Consider the following 19,961-nt stretch of genomic DNA (forward strand, 5'->3'; position numbering starts at 1 on the left):
TTCCCTTATGCTCTCCCTGAAACTCTCTACAACCTCTGGTTCTTTCAGTTTATCCAGGTCCCATCTCCTCAAATTCCCACCTTTTTGCAGTTTCTTCAGTTTCAATCAGCAGTTCATAACCAATAGATTGTGGTCAGAATCCACATCTGCCCCTGGAAATGTCTTACAATTTAAAACCTGGTTCCTAAATCTCTGTCTTACCATTATATAATCTATCTGATACCTATTAGTATCTCCAGGATTCTTCCAGGTATACAACCTTCTTTTATGATTCTTGAACCAAGTGTTAGCTATGATTAAGTTATGCTCTGTGCAAAATTCTACAAGGCGGCTTCCTCTTTCATTTCTTCCCCCCAATCCATATTCACCTACTATGTTTCCTTCTCTCCCTCTTCCTACTGACGAATTCCAATCACCCATGACTATTTAATTTTCGTCTCCCTTCACTACCTGAATAATTTCTTTTATCTCGTCATTTATCTCGTCATTTGTGCAGTAACGCACAAATAATGAAAACTGAGCCACTGAAGCTAAATCTGTACTGGAATCACATGCAAAACTGAAGCATTTGCATAGTTTGACTTTATTAATTACTGCCTCAAACATATATTTTGAAATATCGTCCATACGACGTCGACAGGTAGATTCTGAAAGTGTGAGCTTATTTATTTCAGCTGATATTTGTTTAATGTTGGAGAAATTTTGAAACAAAGTTTCAGAAACAGTATCATACATTGCTTCACTCATTCAGCATCAGTGAAGGATTTCATACCTTTTGCCAGAATATTACATACTTGGTATGATGCTCTTCTGACAGCCTCACTTTGCCCAACTGCTGCTAAATAACGTTTTGTTGACGACGAATGGTAGATTTTAGATGAGCAAATTTTTCCTTTCTTGCATTTGAATTCAAAGGAAAAGCTACTGTAAATGATTTGTGATTACTTGTGTAGTGGTGAAGTAAATTGTATCTCTTCAGTCCCACAATCGTATCCCGGAATGTTAAGCAAGTAGCAGTACCTTCTTTGTGTCCACTTATAAAGCAAAACTCTTCTTCCCATATTTCTACATCTACATCTACATGATTACTCTGCAATTCACATTTAAGTGCTTGGCAGAGGGTTCATCGAACCACAATCATACTGTGTCTCTACCATTCCACTCCCGAACAGCGCGCGGGAAAAACGAACACCTAAACCTTTCTGTTCGAGCTCTGATTTATCTTATTTTATTTTGATGATCATTCCTACCTATGTAGGTTGGGCTCAACAAAATATTTTCGCATCCGGAAGAGAAAGTTGGTGACTGAAATTTCGTAAATAGATCTCGCCGCGACGAAAAACGTCTTTGCTTTACTGACTTCCATCCCAACTCGCGTATCATATCTGCCACACTCTCTCCCCTATTACGTGATAATACAAAACGAGCTGCCCTTTTTTGCACTCTTTCGATGTCCTCCGTCAATCCCACCTGGTAAGGATCCCACAGCGCGCAGCAATATTCTAATAGAGGACGAACAAGTGTAGTCCAAGCTGTCTCTTTAGTGGACTTGTTGCATCTTCTAAGTGTCCTGCCAATGAAACGCAACCTTTGGCTCGCCTTCCCCACAATATTATCTATGTGGTCTTTCCAACTGAAGTTGTTCGTAATTTTAACACCCAGGTACTTAGTTCAACTGACAGCCTTGAGAATTGTACTATTTATCGAGTAATCGAATTCCAACGGATTTCTTTTGGAACTCATGTGGATCACCTCACACTTTTCGTTATTTAGCGTCAACTGCCAACAGCCACACCATACAGCAATCTTTTCTAAATCGCTTTGCAACTGATACTAGTCTTCGGATGACCTTACTAGACGGTAAATTACAGCATCTTCTGCGAACAACCTAAGAGAACTGCTCAGATTGTCATCCAGGTCATTTATATAGATCAGGAACAGCAGAGGTCCCAGGACGCTTCCCTGAGGAACACCTGATACCACTTCAGTTTTACTCGATGATTTGCCGTCTCTTACTACGAACTGCGACCTTCCTGACAGGAAATCACGAATCCAGTCGCACAACTGAGACGATACCTCATAGGCCCGCAGCTTGATTAGAAGTCGCTTGTGAGGAACGGTGTCAAAAGCTTTCCGGAAATCTAGAAATACGGAATCAACTTGAGATCCCCTGTCGATAGCGGCCATTACTTCTTGCGAATAATGAGCTAGCTGCGTTGCACAAGAACGATGTTTTCTGAAACCATGCTGATTACGTATCAATAGATCGTTCCCTTCGAGGTGACTCATAATGTTTGAATACAGTATATGCTCCCAAACCCTACTGCAAACCGACGTCAATGATATGGTCAGTAGTTAGATGGATTACTCCTACTACCATTCTTAAGCACTGGTGCGACCTGCGCAATTTTCCAGTCTGTAGGTACAGATCTATTGGTGAGCGAGCGGTTGTATATGAGTGCTAAGTAGGGAGCTATTGAATCAGCGTAATCTGAAAGGAACCTAATCGGTATACAATCTGGACCTGAAGACTTGCCCGTATCAAGCGATTTGAGTTGCTTCGCAACCCCTAAGGTATCTACTTCTAAGAAACTCATGCTAGCAGCTGTTCGTGTTTCAAATGCTGGAATATTCCATTCGTCTTCACTGGTGAAGGAATTTCGGAAAACTGCGTTCAATAACTCCGCTTTAGCGGCACAGCCGTCGGCAACAGTACCATCGGCACTGCGCAGCGAAGGTATTGACTACGTCTTGCCGCTTGTGTACTTTACGTACGACCAGAAAGTTCTTTTGTATTCACGTATTTTCCTCTTAGTCACCGTTCTTGAGGGTACAACAGATATTATTTATTCCACTAATAATTATATCACCAAATATGAGCACAAATACACTCGGCCGGCTGTTGTGGCCGTGCGGTTCTAGGCGCTTCAGTCTGGAACCGCGTGACCGCTACGGTCGCAGATTCGAATCCTGCCTCGGGCATAGATGTGTGTGATGTCCTTAGGTTAGTTAGGTTTAAGTAGTTCTAAGTTCTAGGGGACTGATGACCACAGATGTTTAGTCCCATAGTGCTCAGAGCCATTTGAACCATTTTTTGAACAAATACAGTCAATAGGCGACGAACGCTCAGGGGCACCGAAACTTAATTCACGACTGACACACAAAGCTAACAATGAGGCGACTGCGGGACAAACCCGCTGCCGACAAACGAGCGGCCGTGGGCACGCGGCGCGTTTGATGTACGGCTCACATTGTTGGGTAGCAGGCCGCTCACGCCTTTAGCGCTGCGGAACACCGGAAAGTGGCGCATCAAATGAAAGTGGTGGATGGTTTTCAGTTACCTAATTACTTCCCCGACTTCAATCACAATTGTACGCAGTTTCTGTAAACAAAACACCACTACGCCAGATAAATAGATAAGCGATTTGAGTTGCTTCGCAACCCCTAAGGTATCTACTTCTAAGAAACTCATGCTAGCAGCTGTTCGTGTTTCAAATGCTGGAATATTCCATTCGTCTTCACTGGTGAAGGAATTAGACTGATAATGCATTGTAGTAGTAACATATGTCTGTATGTGGTTTAATTTATAGGTTCTGAAGAAGATTCCATTACTGGAATCGAAACCTAGGTAAACGAATAAAATTACCTTGCAACTGAAGGCTGAAAAAATTGTTTAATTGTTGTACATTTCACAGTTGCTGACACGCTGCAATATGTTAAAGATTTGTAAATAGATAACTAATGCTACCCGTCCGAAGCCAAGGAGGTTCGCGGGCCGCACGAAAACTCCGTTAGATCATCAAACTCCTGAGCTTGTTGGAGTGCCCTGCCCGCAGCGCTTCAAACGTTCACAGTTTGGGAGAGACCTGGCGATTTTGATGGGTAAGGTAGGATTTGGCAAGCACGAAGACAAGAATTAGGAACTCCAGCTATGTGTGGAAGGGCATTATCTTGCTGCGTGTATGTTTTAGTCCTCATGCAACTACAATTGAAAATTTTGTTTTTTAGAGGTTAGTTACAAGATGACTTGCTATGAGGGTAAACAAAAGGAGGGGAAGAATGTCATCGACATTATGGTGCCACAGATGACAACCAAGGGGCACAACTAAAGTGGCACAGACCATCATTCCTGGTTGTCGGGCCGTATGGCAGGAACAGCCAGGTTAGTTCGTCACTGCTATCTGCCGCGTCTCCTGACACGTCTTCACTGGTTATGGGGGCTGAGTTCGAAGCCAGACCCATCACTGAAGGTAAGTTAGTCCAGTCAATGTCTGATGCCTTATGGGCAGGGCCCGACAACTATCTCGGGATTTCGACGATCAAACACGCGAATTGGACAGAATTTGACACGATATCCCTCAGGACCACCTCCAAAGTCGAATAACTTCTTGCATAAGGGCCAGAGGTGGACCAACGCGTTATTGACTTCCTCAATTTGTGAATCTCTGGAACTGGTCACCCGATTCTTTTGAAATTGTAATCAACTGTTTGTCTGCACACATACGTCACATCTACCTATTTCCGTCCCACTGGAATAATTCCTTAGTGGTATGTCATTTTCTGTCTCACAGTTGGAAAGCCCCAGGATACGGAACCACGATAGCGAGAAAGCGAGAAAGGGCTGGGCCCCAATTACATATCATCCATCCCTTCAACAAGAATAACTGCATTTATTATCAATTACTAAAATATTAACTATCTCGTACGGCAATTTAATCACACATATCGCAAGCTTGCTTTAAGGTAAAGAAGCTACCTTTAAACTTTAAACAAACACAAAGAATAAAATTTGTTACAAGGCAATATAGTTAAATATGTAGAATTTCCAGAACAGGAGGACGGGACTAACAGAGTAAGAAAATTTCCAGTTCAACAGTAGTTTAAGTGCGCAATGGTTTTACCGAGCAGCTAGTAAGACGCCCTTAAAAATATCGTTAACATTAAATGGGTAAGTCCCCAGAACAGACACAGAATTGTTGTTCAAATCCAACTTGTTTAAAGAGCAATTACTGACTATTACAAGAACTTGAGTGAATGGTTCAGTTTATCCTGACAATGAAAACTGACGGAGAAGCACAATAATTTACAATAAATTACCGGGTTAATCTGGATGACAATAGGAAAACAATCAGAACGTAAGTAAAACAGGAACCTTTTAAAAACGTAAGCGTAAAACATTGTCCCTTAAAATCCAAGCTGGCTCTGATGACAGCTACACAATTACGCAGAGAAAAAAAGGCACTTCCCACCTCCGAACTGAAATAAGGATCGAACCGCAAAATAATTTGACTATCATCGATTTAGGTTGTAATAAGCAAGAAACTCAAATAGCTCGGTGGAGAACTGACCGACACACTGGAAGAGAGGCTGTACTGGCGACTATGAAACGCGCCGTTGCCGTGCCGCAGCGAGTCAACACTTCACTATCGCTCGCTCCTGGCGCCCGTCTTGCACAAGAGCCCGAAGGCCAGCACCGTCAAGAGAGAGAGGAAACCACAATGAATTCCACCTGAAGAATAAATATAAATATGAAAGTTACGTAAGTGAAATCACTTGACCCAAAAATAGCGACATTTAATAACAGCAGGGTGCGACCCAAATAACCGAATAAAAGACCCCTGATTATTTCTCTCCAACCCTTAGTAGCGTCAGATTATCAGAGCTCCTGTAAGGAAATAAACTATTCGATAAATAGCCAAAATCACCTTATTAACTTTACATGAAGATTTGCCTGAAGGTACTGAACTCTAAGAAGAATACTTAAACAGAGAACTGGAAGGACAGCGGCGTGGGTGCAAAGTCCACATTGTAGAGCTTACCTTAAATAATTCATGTACAGTAACGTTATTGACACGTGAACGATTGGGCATGGATAGTACGCACGAGGACATCTAAAACGTAATTCAATAACATACTTGACTAAAAACAGATAATGACCATAATAAATACAGAATTTAAAAAACACAACCTTTTAAACGTATATAGAAGAACAGTATAAATTAGTAAGGTGTCTAAACCAATACGTAAGATGAGCAAGCCGTTCCTTGACGCACCCTGAAAGCTAGATTCCGCTCAAAAACCTTTACAAATATCAAATACCCATTAATGAGACAGCAGCAAAATTACGCAGTACGCCGCTAACAAGGCAGTAAGGCAACTGAGAGCAATGGAGGCCGGAGCAACAGTATTACGTAGCGGCAGGCATGGCCACAGAACCACGAGCTACAAGATTTACGTATCAAAGTCATGCATCGACGATACGAGCAAGTCAGCAAGAACATGTCTCACAAGTAACGCGCGAATAGCCATGTAAAAGCCGGTGAACCCACCAAACAGGAAATAAGCAAGCACCCCAAGACACGCAGTGAGAAACACGTGCTGAAGGCAGGTCAAGCACCGCCGCACAACGCCTCCGGCCCGGCAGGCCGCCCAACCTCAACTCATGTCTCTCCCTGCCGCAACGGCTGTGCGCCAAGAGCCGATGCGCGGAATGTCGCCCCAGTACTCTGAAACAGGAATCGAGGCGAACCATCACGGCTCAATAGTATATATTCATTAATTTCAAAGTTAATCACTGATACATGTACTTTAAACTGGCTCGTCCCCTATCATTTCGATAAAATAATGGTTCAAATATTTATGGAACATGTATCGAGCTGGCTAACTAACTAACATTTGACCTTGACAGTTCCAAGAGTGGCACAGCACACTCTTTTAGCTATTGAGTTGATACCTATTGAGGAAGTAAAGTGATCAAGCCACTGGACTCGCATTCTGAACGACAAGCTTCATCCAAATATAGATTTTCATTATTTGTCTAAATCAGTTAAGCCACATTCTGCGATGGATCACTTGAAAAATGGAAGGCCTATACTCCGCTTCAATCAAAACTTGAGCTCACCTCTACTGATTTTGTCATCACAAAGTTTTCATCATCCTTGTTCCTTGAGGTGAGACTAAGCTTGCCACCTAACCGGAGTCTACTGATCCATCTGACTTTCGTGGGCACAATTTCGTGAAACAGCTATTTCTCAGTTGGCATCAGTTGACAATGAAAGAAATACGTACACAGATAAAGATAAAAATACGTTATAATTTTGTGAACTGGTAGAAGGCCCCTCCATTTCTAAGAGGGCTAATTTTTTTTCAACAATGAATCGCAATCGGTTGCGAAATTAAAACCACAATGAAAATGTGGTGAAGCTTTACGCTGATGTGTTATGCAGTGGTCCTATTATGCCCGTCTATCGCATCACGTCACACTGAGCGCATAGTGAGCACGTAAAGACACCTAGAAATTAATGTCTCCACTAGTCCGAAGTCCTGCTAAGGGTTTGGGAAGTGTTTGATCACTCAACATACGACACGGGTATGGCTCCCTGTGGTATTCATCTCTTCACTCACATGAACCGTTGGCCATGAGGACTGCCTTTTTGCCACAGACAACGCGCTGCAGACCAGGGAATCGGCGGAAAGCACAGGCGGTTGCCTCCTGCGACGGGCGTATTTGAAAATTGGTACAACGCTACGACAAATTAAGTCGGAGCGGGCGAGTGTCTAGAGAACTATCTGGAAGGTGCAGCTACGTATTGAAAATAAAACAGTTTTGATTTTCACTATGGTTTCCATTTCGTGACCGATCGGAGGTTGAAAAGATTAGTCCTCGTAATTGCACACCTTTAAATGCAAAGATCTATGCCCTATACGAGTTCCAGTACAAAAAATGGCAGACTACAACGAGGCGTGCCAGAGACGCTGTCATATCATAAAACAAAGACAAGTTACGTAATCGCGTTTTGTGTGAAGCAGTGGTAGGTGAGAAACAGCCGACGGCACAAGCTGTGCGGCGTCTACTTCACGTCGTGGCCAGTCGCCTCCTGCCGTCTCTTCTGTCCCTGTCAGGTCCAGACTAAACACAGGGAGCGTTCGTTGTCAGCGCGTAATGTGTGCGCCGAACGATTCCGAAGGAGGTGGACAGAGTAACATTTCCTTTTCTTCTGAGGTGAAAAAGAGTATCAGCGACAACATTACCTCAAGGTACCAGACATGCAAAAGAAGCGTTTATTATTTCCGAAAACATAAGATAAGTTCGTTGACGTCTGTTAGTGGCAGATGAGAATCGAATCGTCCTGTAATTGCATGTATGAGCAATCTGTACAGGGTGTAATGAAGCTGGCCCACACCACACCCTCATTCTCTTCCAAAGAACACGCAACACTAAAATACAGCACGGTCGAATAATACCTCGTATATAGTTTTAAATCTATATTTATGACTTACATGACATTTAAATCTAGTAGACATATGTATCAATGCGAAATACATGTATAGGTTGCACATGCAGATTTCATTATTTTTTAAAATAATTCATTACTTTTCGAAATTTTCGTTATTTATATTACTTTTGCAATTATTATTAATAATAGTCACTACAGAAACATTTATAGAACATAATCACAGAAATATACCGAACAGAGGGTTTTCCCTTGGTACAGTTTTCAGAATTTCGCCCATAGCCAGCCTTGCCACAGAAGTTTAATACATTCTCTTATCTCACTTTTAAATAACGGCATTCACTTTTTATGAGCTCCCGTCTTGTCCTGACATTTCAATACCTCCTTCCGCAAATTACGGTTTTTTCAATATGAAAAACACTGAAGCGCCAAAGAAACTGGTATAGAAACGAGTATTCAAACACAGAGATATGTAAACAGGCAGAACACGGCGCTGCGGTAGGCAACACCCATATAAGACAACAAGTGTCTGGCGCAGTTGTTAGATTGGTTACTGGTGCTAAAATGGCAGGTTATCAAAATTTAAGTGAGTTTGAACGTGGTGTTATAGTCGGCGCACGAGCGATGGGACAGGGCATCTCCTAGGTAGCGACAAAGTGGGGATTTTCCCGTACTACTCTTTCACGAGTGTATCGTGAATATCAGGAATCCGGTAAAACATCAAATCTCCGTCATCTCTGGGGCTGGAAAAAGACCCTGGAAGTACGGGGCCAACGACCACTGAAGAGAATTGTTCACCGTGAGAAAAGCGCAACCCTTCCGCAAATTGGTGAAGATTTCACTACTGGGTCATGAAGAAGTGTCAGCTTGGGAATGATTCAACGAAACATCATCGATATGGGCTTTCGGAGCCCAAGGTCCACTCGTGTACCATTGATGACTGCACGACACAAAACCTTACGCCTCGTCTGGGCCCGTCAACTCTGACTTTGGACTGTTGATGACTGGAAACATGTTGCCTGGTCGCACGAGTCTCGTTTCAAATTGTATCGAGCGGACGGACGTGTACGGGTATAGAGATAACTTCACGAATCCATGGACCCTGCATGTCAGCAGGGGCTGTTCAAGCTGGTGGAGGTCCTGTAATGGTTTGGAGCGCGTGCAGTTGGAGTGATATGGGACACCTGATACGTCCAGATACGACTCTGACAGGCGACACGTACGTAAGCATCATGTCTGATCACCTGCATCCATTCATGTCCATTGTGCATTCCGACGGACTTGGGCAACTCTAGCAGGACAATGCGACACCCTACACGTCCAGAATTGTTACAGAGTGGCTCCAGGAACACTCTTCAGAGTTTAAAAATTTCCGCTGGCCACCAAGCTTCCCAGACATGTACATTATTGAGCCTTGCAACGTGCTGTCCAGAAGAGATCTCCACCCCCTCGTACTCTTCCGGATTTATGGACAGCCCTGGTGTCAGTTCCCTCCAGCAGTATTTCAGACATTAGCTGAGTCCATGCCACGTCGTGTTTCGGCACTTCTGCGTGCTCGCGGAGGCTCTACACGATATTAGGTAGATGTACTAGTTTCTTTGGCTCTTCAGTGTATATTCCAAGATACAACACGGCATGTTCCAGGAAACAAATATTCGACTGAAATTTAAAAGCTCTGCCGTCGATAAAATCTTGTAGCACTGTACTTAAATATCAGAAACTAATTACAAGATAAATACATTTTGAAATATAGGGGCCGGCCGGAGTGGCCGAGCGGTTCTAGGCGCCACAGTCTGGAACTGCGCGATCGCTACGGTCGCAGGTTCGAATCCTACCTCGGGCATGGATGTGTGTAATGTCCTTAGGTTAGTTAGGTTTAAGTAGTTCTAAGTTCTAGGGGATGATGACCTCAGAAGTTAAGTCCCATAGTGCTCAGAGCCATTTGAACCATTTTTTGAAATATAGGGGGGTGGACAAAAATATGGAAACACCGAAAACACAACACATTACCATGCCTAATACAGTGTAGGTAAAATGTTGACATTCAGACTAACTTGCAGTCGTCTCGGATTGCATAAATGCGGGTCCTGCATGATTTTCAAGGGTATCTTATACCATTATTTCTGGAAAATAGTGGCAAGAACAGCTAACGATGATGGAAGCGATCATGTTCCAAATTAGACCACAAAGGCTCAATAATAAGGAGACATGGTAACTGTAGCGGCAAGGGGCAATCGCCAGATCGTCCTCGAGCTTACAAAACCTGCCCTGGACGATGCGAGCTGTGTGAACAGGAGCCCTGTCGCCTTCGAACACAGCTTCACAATTGGGGAGCGTACATTGTGGACGTGATTAGCCAAAATGGTCACATGATCCTTGGCAGTAACGCGACCTTGCCGAGTATCCATGGGGCCTATGGAATACGATGACATAGCTGCCCTGCCATGTTTCACACTTGGGAAGTAAACTAGGACAGAAGTTGGAAACAGTGTGAAACAAAACTCATCCAGTTACTGGCGTTTGGCAAGTGCGACACTCAGTTCTGCAGTGACTTGCAGCTCCTATCATCTTGTTTTTCGTCACATTCCTTTTCCAAGATCGTCTGTCACGATAACTTTTACACACTTTCGTCCATGTTGTGACTTAGTGGATGACGTATTCTGCTTTCTCTGTACGCTGCCACTATGTAAACAGGACATCTGTCAAGCAGATGTATACACCGGGATTACAGGCATCTATTAAAACACCAGAAACCTTGGCTCTCTTGGTTATGGAAGTAGTAGGGCAACAAGGACATTATCCCATTCTGCATTATTGCTAAATTTATTCAAGGTGGCGAATCCAAAAAGAAGTGGCAACATGGCAATGACAACATGGTGGGAAGAACAGATTTTGGCGGGAAAATAGATCAACTGGACTCCCACCACTAACATAGTCCCCCTTCTTCCCCTCCCCTCCCCCACCACAAGAAAACCGAGCGAGGTGGCGCAGTGGTTAGCACACTGGACTCGCATTCGGGTGGACGACGGTTCAATCCCGTCTCTGGCCATCCTGATTTAGGTTTTCCGTGATTTCCCTAAATCGCTTCAGGCAAATGCCGGGATGGTTCCTTTGAAAGGGCACGGCCGATTTCCTTCCCCATCCTTCCCTCACCCGAGCTTGTGCTCTGTCTCTAATGACCTCGTTGTCGACGGGACGTTACACACTAATCTCCTCCTCCACAAGAAAATGGCGGGAAAATTTTTGGCGGGAAAATAGGTCACTTGGGCTACCTCCACTAACCTAAGTCATCCAACCACCACCTCTTCCTTGGAACTGGCGTTAATGGTATACCTCTCTGTCACTTTAGGACTTCCATCTCATGTGATGAAATGCGACTGTCCTGTTTCGACACATTCCTCTAAACAAACGAAGATTTATGCGACGTACTCCATTCCCCTGTCATATCATGGGTATAAAATCGAGTCTCAGTGTCATAACTACAGTGGTTCTAAGTTAGCTACAGGTGTTTGTGAGGCCTGTAATCCCGGTGTATACATCTGCTTGACAGATGTCCTGAGCCGGCCGCGGTGGTCTTGTGGTTCTAGGCGCTTAGTCCGGAACCGCGCGACTGCTACGGTCGCAGGTTCGAATCCTGCCTCGGGCATGGATGTGTGTGATGTCCTTAGGTTAGTTAGGTTTAAGTAGTTCTAAGTTCTAGGGGACTGATGCTCACAGATGTTAAGTCCCATAGTGCTCAGAGCCATTTGAACCATTTGAACAGATGTCCTGTTTACATAGTGGCGGTTTGATGTGTAATTTCACATGTCAATCACCACTGCTACGCATTTATCAATTTCCTTGTAAGAGGTATTCTCCATTACTAATGATCATTTTATACAGGACTTCTGCAAGCATAGTACAATTTGTGGACTGTGATCAGATGTGAACAGTGGACACTATACACCTATGGAAAGCTATATTGTGCATGTATCACACAAAATCTATGTTTTAATGAAGTAGTTTTTCATTTTACAGTTTGTCATCATAGTTTATCATAGAGAAGCCTGCAAGAAGGATGTATGTCATGCGCTGGAAATATATTTCTTACATTGCAATATTAACAGTGTTGGGCCGGCCGGAGTGGCCGAGCGGTTAAAGGCGCTACAGTCTGGAACCGCACGACCGCTACGGTCGCAGGTTCGAATCCTGCCTCGGGCATGGATGTGTGTGATGTCCTTAGGTTAGTTAGGTTTAAGTAGTTCTAAGTTCTAGGGGACTTATGACCACAGCAGTTGAGTCCCATAGTGCTTAGAGCCCATTAACAGTGTTGCTTTCCACATGACTAATAAGATGGAAAACAGTATAACCTATTTTAAGTGGAGAACTGTGTAGCCTTAGGAGTGCATGTGTTTATGTTCTTTTTTACCAACACCTTCTTGGTATTGATCCCAGACACTAGAAGAATACTTTAGAATTGATAGCATAGTTAATTTATGTAAAATGTTTCGAAATCCACCCATCTGAAGCTGCATCATACATAAAAATCACCCATTTCTTGTTCTACTTATCCGACTGCTATTACCTGTTGAGAGGCCAGACAAACATGTGGTTCCTGAAGAGGGGCAGCAGCCTTTTCAGTAGTTGCAGGGGCAACAGTCTGGATGATTGACTGATCTGGCCTTGTAACATTAACCAAAACGGACTTGCTGTGCTGGTACTGCGAACGGCTGAAAGCAAGGGGAAACTACAGCCGTAATTTTTCCCGAGGACATGCAGCTTTACTGTATGATTGACGAGGGCTAATAGAAATCCTTGGGTAACAGAAGAAATATTGAATTTAATTGATGAAAGGAGAAAATATAAAAATACAGTAAATGAAGCAGGCAAAAGGGAATACAAACGTCTCAAAAATGAGATCGACAGGAAGTGCAAAATGGCTGAGCAGGGATGGCTAGAGGACAAATGTAAGGATGTAGAGGCTTGTCTCACTAGGGGTAAGATAGATACTGCCTACAGGAAAATTAAAGAGACCTTTGGAGAGAAGAGAACCACTTGTATGAATATCAAGAGCTCAGATGGAAACCCAGTTCTAAGCAAAGAAGGGAAGGCAGAAAGGTGGAAGGAGTATATAGAGAGTTTATACAAGGGCGATGTACTTGAGGACAATATTATGGAAATGGAAGAGGATGTAGATGAAGATGAAATGGGAGATAAGATACTGCGTGAAGAGTTTGACAGAGCACTGAAAGACCTGAGTAGAAACAAGGCCCCGGGAGTAGACAACATTCCATTAGAACTACTGATGGCCTTGGGAGAGCCAGTCATGACAAAACTCTACCATCTGGTGAGCAAGATGTATGAGACAGGCGAAATACCCACAGACTTCAAGAAGAATATAATAATTCCAATCCCAAAGAAAGCAGGTGTTGACAGATGTGAAAATTACCGAACTATCAGTTTAATAAGTCACAGCTGCAAAATACTAACGCGAATTCTTTACAGACGAATGGAAAAACTGGTAGAAGCCGACCTCGGGGAAGATCAGTTTGGATTCCGTAGAAATGTTGGAACACGTGAGGCAATACTAACCTTACGACTTATCTTAGAAGAAAGATTAAGAAAAGGCAAACCTACGTTTCTAGCACTTGTAGACTTAGAGAAAGCTTTTGACAATGTTGACTGGAATACTCTCTTTCAAATTCTGAAAGTGGCAGGGGTAAAATACAAGGAGCGAAAGGCTATTTACAATTTGTACAGAAACCAGATGGCAGTTATAAGAGTCGAGGGGCATGAAAGGGAAGCAGTGGTTGGGAAAGGAGTGAGACAGGGTTGTAGCCTCTCCCAGATGTTATTCAATCTGTATATTGAGCAAGCAGTAAAGGAAACAAAAGAAAAATTCGGAGTAGGTATTAAAATTCATGGAGAAGAAGTAAAAACTTTGAGGTTCGCCGATGACATTGTAATTCTGTCAGAGACAGCAAAGGACTTGGAAGAGCAGTTGAACGGAATGGACAGTGTCTTGAAAGGAGGATATAAGATGAACATCAACAAAAGCAAAACGAGGATAATGGAATGTAGTCAAATTAAATCGGGTGATGCTGAGGGGATTAGATTAGGAAATGAGACAGTTAAAGTAGTAAAGGAGTTTTGCTATTTAGGGATTAAAATAACTGATGATGGTCGAAGTAGAGAGGATATAAAATGTAGACTGGCAATGGCAAGGAAATCGTTTCTGAAGAAGAGAAATTTGTTAACATCTAGTATAGATTTAAGTGTCAGGAAGTCGTTTCTGAAAGTATTTGTATGGAGTGTAGCCATGTATGGAAGTGAAACATGGACGATAACCAGTTTGGACAAGAAGAGAATAGAAGCTTTCGAAATGTGGTGCTACAGAAGAATGCTGAAGATAAGGTGGGTAGATCACGTAACTAATGAGGAGGTATTGAATAGGATTGGGGAGAAGAGAAGTTTGTGGCACAACTTGACTAGAAGAAGGGATCGGTTGGTAGGACATGTTTTGAGGCATCAAGGGATCACCAATTTAGTATTGGAGGGCAGCGTGGAGGGTAAAAATCGTAGAGGGAGACCAAGAGATGAATACACTAAGCAGATTCAGAAGGATGTAGGTTGCAGTAGGTACTGGGAGATGAAGAAGCTTGCACAGGATAGAGTAGCATGGAGAGCTGCATCAAACCAGTCTCAGGACTGAAGACCAGAACAACAACATTACCTCACAAACCTTAAATATCTACTAATATACACTGGTAAGGACTCCTAACCTCCACGGCATGCGTGCATCCGGAGAAATCTTGTGCATTTGGCTGGGGGTGGAACAACAGTGACAGACTCATGCACTTTCTATTCTTACACGGGACATGGAATGTAGAGATCTACTTCTGGTCAACTGGAGATTAAAATGGTAACAGTGCTTCAGGGCAGGTTGCTCAAAGACAGTGCGAGGATATCTTTCAGTCTGTAATTTGAAACGCGTACGTTTCATATGTATTCATTACCAGCGATGGCGAGGCATGACAGAATCTCTGACCAGAGAGTTATTTATCGTGGCTAGTCTGCGCTTGACCGCGCGAGAGTTTAGTTGTGTGTGGCGAGTCGGCAGAGGGAGTAGACAGTTGGATAGTTGTACTCAGTCAGTGCTAGTGTGTAGCGAGTCGGCATGCGTCCGCGGTGTGCTCTGCCCACGAGTCTGGTCAGGAATGTGGTGGACGATATGTATATTATTGTAGAAGGTAATGAAGCAGCAATGCGCTCAGCTAATAACGTATGTTAATTGTAATTAATTTGTTCAAAAATGATGCCCCAATAATAACTTTTTATAAAGTAACTCATTTAAAGAAAAAGATTCATTTCAAGCTAAATAATATTTCCTATGCATTCCCTCCAAGAATCAAAATTAAATATAAGCCAGCATTACACGAAGCTATGCCGAAAAATAAGAGCAGATATAGATGCAGTTTTACTGAGGTAAGAATTTTGGTTTAATTATTTCACAGGGCCGTAGGTCATCGCTGCTGTCCTTATAAAATTTGTCAGGTTTAATTATTGCTGTTGAGTTGTTACATTCAGTTCATGGTTCATTATTTAATTAATGTTATTGTGGGTTTGTGATCAATCTTCATCCCTTAACGATATTTTCTGGGGAGTTTACATTTGCGCAATTTTTATTCTTTAATTTTGCAAGGAGGTTACGCTTGGCTCATTTTATTATTCCGTTAATATAGACTAACTTTATTGCGGGGAGGTTACAAATTTTATCCTAAGAATGCGAGAATGCTGTGTGACTCCCATCTGCATAGAGAAAGGTTGAAATTACGCACTATGCTCGAAGTGCTAGCAATACCTAGATCGCTGTCTGATATATGTTTATGTATATGTTCGAGAATTAACAATGAATGGACATACTGCACAGTCATCAATCTACACTTGCAATGGTGCTTGCAAAGTAGAGGGGGAGTGGTTTAGCGATGATATTGAAATTGGGAGGCATGCTGCTATGTCATTGGTCAGTGTTGAGTTTATGGTAAAATTGCTAAAACTGTTCACTCTATCAAATGTGATACTTATTAAAGTACAATGGTGGTGTCATTTCCATCCCATCCGTTCACTGGTATGCTGTTGATGACCACATAATGATTGACTTGGTTCGCTTTCTTGTAATGGATAAAGAGTTTTAATAGAGCGGCAACACATTCTGGGGATGGCTAGCACAGGAACAGTGATCACTTACATGACTACAATACGAGGAATCAGTAGAAATGGAACACTGACACAGACCTCGAAGTAATGGCGGAAAAAATGTGTGGCAGTGTACAAAACGTGATACAGCAGAAAAAACAGTGTATCAAACAACAAAACAGGGACCCCCTCTCCTGTGACAGTCTGTGGGATATGGTCCTCCTACAGTACGGGTGAAGAAACCTTACACCAACTGTGCAAGTGACTTCAATCACTGGCTGACTGCTCAAATGGTTCAGTACCTCTATATTAATAGCATCAACACATATGCTCGATGCTGGCACATAGATGATATTCGTTTTCGATAAATATATCGACTTCACTGTTACATGAAGTTAGTGGAGTTTTGTATAGTTCGTAGTTTTTGATTCTCTGTTTGGTGGTACATAGTAGAGAGAATGTTGGGCTGATAGAAATGAATGGATCCTGAGAGATGAAGATCTGCTTCAGACTGCAGTACATGCATGTAGTTTGGGGATGCACCGCAATGTAGTAGCAAAAACCTTGTCCTTCTCCCAGTTCCTGTATTGTCTTTTATACTACCTCGTGTTGCAGGAGTGGGCTTCGTTTGGCGCTGACGTTACACTTCGTACACAGTTGGCTGAGCTACAAGATTTTCACATTTCCACCGAATGGTCAAAACATGGTACTGTTGCACTAACTCAGCTGTTTATACAAAGGTTGTAAAATGTAATATGTATAGCTCTCTTCGACTTCCGCTAAGTTCTGACTTAAATTGGAATTATCGCATGCGCAAAGCTGCAGGGATGGCAGGGAAGTGTCTGATGAGCAGCTACAAGATGCGTGGGGACTGCCTAAAAAGCCACATTGGAGTGGCAGATAGGTTCAAAAACGTCGAATCATTTCGAGATATGAGCGTACCATGAATATGATTCACTATTGCCTGTAATCATTAAAAGACTTCTCCTTAGGATCCAGGACAGGTTTTTATGATTGAATGGAAGTATGATTCACTTGTGACTGTGATCCAGCGCAGTTATGTGGTTGAATGGGAGGACTTGATTCCAAATCGCAGACAGCATTTCTACCAGAAAATATAACAATATAGATCTGAAAAGCTAGTGTACCTTTCTTATGACCTCAGTTTACTATCTACTGTATGTGATTATTTTCAATCAACCTTCACCTATAAACCGATGGATATATCACAGAACCTCTGACCTGGCATTGAGATAGAATGCGTTAAAAATACTGTAGAAATATCCAGCGGCGGCGTGAGGGAGTTGCAAATACCGGCTGCATACCACGTTCCTTAGCCAAATCGCTTTATAAATTCGGTGGTTTTATTACAAGCTTACACCGCCAGCGACATGTAACTGCACTGTTGGTCCATTAATATACAGTCTGGCGATCACCGTCTACATTCAGTGTCGCGGTATTTGAGTGGAAAACCACTTCATTCGGAAGCAGTACCACAGCTTAATTTATAAAGCCAGTATATTTTTTAACATGGTGTCCACTCATCGCTGATTGTCGCTCAGTATTGTTTCGCATCACCAGCTTTCAGTTTCTGGCGAAGTACTCGTATTATACTTAGTTGTAGGGGATGCTTGACACATTCACCTTGAGCAGCAGGCTTATAAAATATTTGTGTGTGTGTTCTGACATCTGCAAAGAAAACGGATATGTCCTTTCATAAGGGAAGGTAAGGAATGTTGCGATAGCTGTAAAGGAAATGAAAGATTTTTGTACTTGCAAAATTATATCCAGTCATGAGAATGGTGCAGATGTTTCTATTTCCAGAGCTGCAGTCGTCAGGAGGAGGTAATTCTGAACTTTGCTCATTGTCGAATGTCGTTCGACTGAGGCTGCAATCGTAATATTTAATTGTACGTACAGTGATCAAATGTATATGTGGCTGGTTCCCTAGGATGATTCATTCTGGGGCGCACGGTGCGCGACGGAGGTGGCCTGTGGTGGGAACGATTCACATTTCTGGTTTACGACAGGAGCCATCTGAATGGAAAGGTCGGTTGGGATACAGTAATATAGCTGACCGAACCATGTCGTCCTCTACATGGCTGAATAGTGAACTAATACTCGGTATATGTTGGACAGCCTTCGCGATCGCTTGTGTTCTCTGTGGAAATTTGAAAAGATTCGATATGGACGTGCGTTAGCGCTTTAGCATTATTCCTTCCCATGTAAATTGTCCATTGACTGCTTCTGCACATTTCCCACCTTTATTTGTTTGAGAGAACATAATTGTGGTGAGTGTTGAGTGCATCTAGTGGATGGGCGTAGAGAGCAAGCAAGTAATCAGGTCGGGGGCAAAAATAGTAATGCCTTTGCGCTGAGGGGAACTGACCAGGCTTTTGTAAACAGTTCAGAGAGTGACCTAGATCTGTTCAGGGTGCTCTCGTCATGCATGAGGCCAGTGAGTGTGCAGCGGCTGTCAGCTGTAGTAGATGACCGCCCAACCTTGCGGGAAATGTAGTGCTGCAAGGAGTATATACAGTGCATGTGCTTACGTTTTCTGTCTTCGTGGTATATGTGAATATTCAAGCTTTCCTCAACAGCAGCAGAGCAGTATAACTGAGGAAGTGTCTTTCCATATTTCATTATCTGTAGACCACTTTAGCAAGGTTTAACTTTCAGTGCGATGTGCTGATCTGTACAAAATGGTTTTGTCACTGGATGTCTCATATGGAGAGACAATCAGAATGCTCTATTCATTCACAAGACATTCTTTGTGTTGGGACATATGAGCCTCTACAGACTGGTTCGATCAAGATGGGGCAAGGTACCTACGGAAAGTTCTGACAGTTACGTGATGTCTTCTTTGTTCAAGTGTTCAAAGACAAGTTGAAGTAGACCATCTCTGGTAAGATGCTGTCCCTCATCCGCCATTGTGGCATTACGACATTCCCAGACCAGCAGCTGTAGGACATCGAAAATTCTGCTGCTTTTCTCTTCTGTAGGACAGTGCTTCGAATTTTGTTTGTGTAATAGTTCTGATTTCTTAGACAGTGCTATCTTTCCAAACAACAAGAATGCTTTCATGATTAACGGTGTTTGCACAAGCATGTTGAGTCATGATGAAGGCTTTTAGCAGTGAGATCAAGGGCGAACGTTTGCTGTTTCTAAGACATATGTTGAAAGCAGGACACTATGATTTCTGGGAAGGGTAGCATGTGATGGATGGGGTGCTTCATTAGGACAATCAGGAAGAATGCATACGTTGTTCTTCTGGAATATTTTAGTAAAAAGATTCTGAAAGCATTGCAAAATATTTCCATAGTGCATCCAGAGGGAGACTTGACTGTTATTTACACAGACATGTAATGTCCATATAATACTGACAACCTCTCTGATGCACCTTTGAGGGTGAATTGCCTAGCAATTAGGCTGGCATTTGACCTTCAGGTGTGAAGGCCATGCATCAGCCACGGTGGTTAGGTAATTACGTGCACGTGGCCAGATGTGCCTTGCACGTGTGTCAGGCTGGAGCGGCGTGCGTGTTCGACACAC

Source organism: Schistocerca nitens, chromosome 2 (genome assembly GCF_023898315.1).
Source record: "Schistocerca nitens isolate TAMUIC-IGC-003100 chromosome 2, iqSchNite1.1, whole genome shotgun sequence".
NCBI lineage: Eukaryota > Metazoa > Arthropoda > Insecta > Orthoptera > Acrididae > Schistocerca > Schistocerca nitens.